We start from the raw sequence: 6,000 nt of genomic DNA, 5'->3' as shown, positions 1-6,000 counted from the left end.
TACTCCTTGCAACCTCACAATTTCAGCAATATATAATTCGGCTAATTTATCAAGTGAGTAATCGATACGTACTGGTATAAAGTGGGCTGACTTTGTTAATCTATCAACCACTACCCAGACAGCATCCTTCTTTTTAGGAGTCAAAGGCAAACCGGTTACAAAATCCATGGTAATCTTGTCCCATTTCCACTCAGGCACCATTACCAGTTGAAGTAGTCCTGAAGGCACTTGATGTTCAGCTTTTACTTGTTGACAGATCAAACACTTGGTTACAAATTCAGAAATGTCCCTTTTCATACCTAGCCACCAATACAACTTCTTTAAATCATTAAACATTTTTTGTGCTACCAGGGTGAACTGATAAATAGCCACTGTGCGCCTCATGTAATATTTTCTGAATCAATTCATCATTTTTCGGTACACATATCCTGTCTCGAAACATCATACAGTCGTCTGGTCCAACTCGAAAATCTGAGTCGTAACCTGATTCGCATTGAGTTCTATTGGTTCGCAACTCACTATCGTTCTTTTGAGCATCACAAATCAACTGGAGAAATAACGGTTTAGCCCTCATCTCTTCTAAGATTGACTCATCATCAGACAATGCTAACCCCGTATTCATGGCTCTCAAAGTAAAAAGAAATTTCCTGCTCAAGGCGTCAGCAACTACATTTGCTTTTCCTGGATGATAATCAATCACTAGCTCATAATCCTTTAATAATTCAAGCCATCTCCGCTGTCGCAGATTTAAATCCTTTTTATTCATCAAATACTTCAAACTTTTGTGATCAGTAAAAATTCGGCATTTTTCACCATGCAAATAATGTCGCCAAATCTTCAAGGCAAAGACAATAGCGGCCAATTCCAAATCATGTGTAGGATAGTTCTTCTCATGCGGTTTTAACTGTCTCGAAGCATAAGCTACCACTTTACCCTTTTCCATCAACACACAACCAAGGCCTGTCAATGATGCATCACTATAAATTACGAACTCCTTTCTTGGCTCGAGCTGTACTAAAATTGTTGTTTCAGTCAATCGTACTTTCAACTTTTCAAAACTCTGCTGACATTTATCAGTCCATTCAAACTTAACATTCTTTTGCAACAACTTAGTCATAGGAGAGGCAATCATCGAAAATCCCTCAACAAAACGTCTATAATACCCGGCCAAGCCTAAAAAGCTTCTAACCTCGAATACATTCTTTGGCGGTTTCCAATCAACGATCGCAGAAATCTTGCTTGGATCCACCCGAATACCATCACCTGAGACTATATGTCCCAAAAATCCAACTTCACGAAGCCAGAACTCACTTTTACTAAACTTAGCAAACAGTTTCTTTTCTCTCAAGATCTGCAATATGGTTCTCAAGTGTTCGGCATGTTCAGACTCATCCCGATAATAAATTAGAATGTCATCTATAAACACTACTACAAATTTATCCAAATATGGCCGAAAGATCCGGTTCATTAAGTCTATAAATATAGCTGGAGCATTTGTTAAGCTGAAAGGCATCACAAGAAACTCATAATGTCCATAACTTGTCCTAAAGGCGGTTTTCGGCACATTCGACTCCTTAACTCTCAACTGGTAGTAACCAGACCTCAAATCGATCATTAAAAACACTGTGGCCCCCTTTAACTGATCGAATAAATCATCAATCCTCGGCAATGGGTACTTGTTCTTTATAGTCACCTTATTAAGCTGACGGTAATCAATGCAACGTCTCATTGAACCATCCTTCTTCTTTACGAACAATACAAGAGCACCCCAGGGAGAGAAACTCGGTCTCACAAATCCATTATCTGTTAACTCTTGCAACTGAGCCTTCAATTCTTTTAATTCAGTCGGAGCCATTCTATATGGAGCAATCGAGATCGGTGCAGTACCCGGCATCCAATCAATGGAAAACTCTATCTCTCTGTTCGGAGGCAACCCAGGCAATTCCTCTGAAAATACATCTGGAAACTCACAGACTATCGGTACTGATTCAAACTTCAGTTGAGGCAACTCAGTATTCATTACATAAGCCAGATAAGCTTCACGCCCTTTCCTCATGTAATTCTGTGCAGACATGTGTGAAATCACCATAGGCAATTTATTCGATTCATCTGTTTCAACCCACAGAATTTCTCCATTTTCACATTTCAACTCTAATGTTTTTTGTTTACAATCTACCTTGGCATCATACAATGTCAACCAGTCCATTCCCAAGATAACGTCAAACTCATCAAATGGTAACAGAATCAGATTAGCCGGAAAACAGTGACCTTGAATCATTAATGGGCAACTCTTGCAAACCTTGTCAACTAGCACATATTGGCCTAAGGGGTTCGACACTTTAATCGTAAACTCAGTAAACTCAACAGGCAACTTTTTATTAGATACTAAATTCATGCAAATATAGGAATGAGTGGACCCGGGATCAATCAATGCAATAACAATAGTATCATAGAGAGAAAATGTACCAGTAATGACATCGGGAGATGATGTATCTTCTCGGGCACGTATAGCATAAGCTCTAGTAGGTGCTCTACCTTCTAATCTCGCCGCTGAATCTTTCATCGCAGTTTTACTGCTAGCCCCACCTCCAGTATTTCTCGGTGGTCTACCTCTACTAGCGGTGGTATTCTGTCTAGCACTCTGAAATCTTTCTTCTTTAACTTTCTTCGGACAGTCTCTAATAAAATGCTCGCGAGAACTGTACCTGAAACAAGCTCGCTCATTTCCCTAACACTCACCATAATGTTGCCTGCCACATTGCTGACACTCGGGCTTTCTAGGTCACACATTACCCACACTTTCCACCGAAGTAGCTTGAGCTTTAGACCCCGAATATGCTCTACCACGATCTCTGAATGAATCCCCAGTTGAAACTGTCATTCGAGGGTTTGTCTCTTTGGACCTCTTTGATTGAGATTGAAATGACTTGCTTATCGGCCTTTCTCTGGTATCTCGAGCCTCAATAGTAGCTTTTCTTCTTTCTTTGTTCAATTCTTCGGCTTTAAGAGCTCGGTCAACCAATACTACAAATTCTTCCAACTCCAAAATTCCTACAAGCACTTTAATGTCCTCATTTAGCCCATCCTCAAACCTTCTGCACATAATGGCCTCGGTGGACACACATTCTTGGGCATACTTGCTGAGTCTTAAAAATTCACGTTCATACTCTGCCACAGACATCTTGCCCTGCTTGAATTAAAGGAACTCCTTCCATTTTTGATCAATAAATCGCTGACTTATGTATTTCTTTCTGAATTCTTCCTGGAAGAAATCCCAAGTAACTCTTTCTTTTGGCACCACTGCTACCAAAGTCTTCCACCAGTGGTAGGCCGAATCTCTCAAAAGTGATACAGCACACTTTAAGCACTCCTCGGGTGTACATGAGAGCTCATCAAATACACGGGTAGAATTTTCAGGCCAGAACTCCGCTTTCTCAAGATCATCATCGATCTTTGCTCTAAACTCTTCGACCCCTTGTTTTCGAATCTTATCAATCGGAGGCTTGTTCGTTCTTACCAAATCTATGCCTTGAGCAGCTACAGGAATCGTCTGAGGTATGGGAGGGGCTGGAGGAGGTTGAGCATTTGGATTTGCTCAAATAAATTCAGTATACCAATTGTTCATCATTTGGAGAAAGGCATCCCGAGCCTCATCTCCCTGTCTCAATGTCTCAGGTCTACTTTCCACAGGTGCGGTCCCTTGTGCGGGAGTCGGCGCATTACTATCAGCATCATCAGTCGCAGTTCCTTCAGGATCCAATACTATATTAAAACTAAACACAGTTTAGAATAATCAGGAGTCACCACACTATCACAATATTTTTATGGCATGTATAGCTAGACTTTTACACACACTTTATTAGTCCGAGAACCGACTAAACCATAGCTCTGATACCACTAAATGTAACACCCCTTACCCGTATCCGTCGCCGAAACAGGGTACGAGGTATTAACAAATTATAGTATATACTATTAAATAAAACCCAACAAAAATATGGTGTGCAATTTGATCATGAATCATTATAACATATGCCATTAACAATACAAACCAATTTCAAAGGCTTCGTACAAAATGATTAGTTTGATACTATAAGTAGTATTTTAAACCTAGAGAATTATGACATGTAACAAAATAACTAAGTCTGCTATACATGCCATATTTCAAAATGATGAGTTCAGATACCAAAAGTATTGATAGTGCGGGCGGATCTTCAACGATCTCTAACTCCTGTGCTAGCTGGATGACACTATAAGACAAAGGAGAGAAAAGAAAGTAAGCTTATAGCTTAGTAAGTAAGTATATAAATAACAGATAAGGAATCTAATATGTTTACAACATAACTCAATTATATGATATTTTTAATTTTTTTTACTATTTACTCCGGTTTGATCAAGCTGTCCCTCTTGTGTCATGATCACTAAATAAATCATAACTCAAGTTACGAAACTCAAAATTCAAATCCGTAAAATTTCCTTGAATCTAGACTCATAAAACTTCTTACTAATTTTTTTCTAGAATTTTTGGTTCAGCCAATTAGTACAGTTTATTAGTTAAAGTTTCCCCTGTTACACAGCTTAACTGATCTGACCTCTGTTCACTACGAATTGAATTTCTCTCAGTACACAATTCAAATAACCATGAAATCTGTTTCATTTAAAAATAGACTCAATAAGGAATTTAGGCATATAAACTATATTTCTTAATTTGTTTTGTACAATTTTTAATGATTTTTCAAAGTTGGAATAGGGGATCACAAAGTCATCCTGAGCAAGTCACACACAATTGTAAATATCTCAAAATATAGGAAAATAGACTCATTAAGCTTTAATTTCACATCTCATTCAGCCTCTAATTAAATTCCTTCTATTTTTGGTGATTTTTAAAAATCACGTCACTGATACTGTCCAAAATAGTTTTAATACTAATTTTACTCTTTCACACATTCTTTATACTAACCTCATTTTAACTTATATATATATATCACAAGTATAGGTCCATGACTACAATGTCACCACAAAGCCATCCCGTTGAACAATTCGGATTAATCCTCGATACTTGATGGTTTCAGCACTCAGCCCCACCATCATATTTCATTTAATTCGGCTCTCTTGTACACATGGTGAATACTTAGTACCACTCATGCGACCTAGCTGATTTGTCTCGTAGCTCTCTTGTCTACATGGTGTCCTTCACTTGGAATCACGCATGCGACCTAGCTACATTTATCTCTCACGTAGCTCTCTTGTCTACATGGGATACATCCCGTATCACACATTTGACCTAGCTACTACATAGTATCTCGTAGCTTTCTTGTACACATGATGTGCACTCGGCACCATACATGTGACCTAGCTACGCCCCCTCTATTTTATTCGATCTTTCCGAATGTTCAACCGGGATCTCTCTCTATTACTTATTTCCATTCTTCCAATAGTCGATTTATACTTCAACATCATCTAATATATATAATAGGCTGAAATATAAGAATGTAAATGAAATTAATGTATTATTTACATACAAACTTACCTCGGTGCAAAATATGGGGATTTTGCAATTTAGTCCAAAACTTTCTCCTTCCCCCGTTCGAGGTCGATTCCACGCTTTTCTTGATCTATAACAACATATTTAGTTCATTTAAAACTCAAACTATTTATTTTAATCCAAAAAATCACATTATACAAAAATTACATTTTTGCCCCTAACTTTTACAAAATTACGATTTTACCCCAAGGCCCGAAAATTTAATTTCAGCCCTTATTCTTATGTTTAATGACCTACTGATCATTTTTCTCTTCTATGGCAACATCAAATTCTCACTCTAACACATAATTATGAATAATATGTATTTTTATCGATTATGCCGTTTTGCTCGTTTTCGTTAAAAATCGCTTAGAAAAGATCATTCTCCTAACTTCAAACATTCATATTCTACCATCAAACAACACAATACATGCCTATCATTCATGGGTAAATTTTTAAACATGCACCCTAACTCGAAA

Source organism: Gossypium hirsutum, chromosome A06 (genome assembly GCF_007990345.1).
Source record: "Gossypium hirsutum isolate 1008001.06 chromosome A06, Gossypium_hirsutum_v2.1, whole genome shotgun sequence".
NCBI lineage: Eukaryota > Viridiplantae > Streptophyta > Magnoliopsida > Malvales > Malvaceae > Gossypium > Gossypium hirsutum.
The sequence above is the reverse complement of the archived record's forward strand: the minus strand, read 5'-3'. Positions refer to the sequence as shown.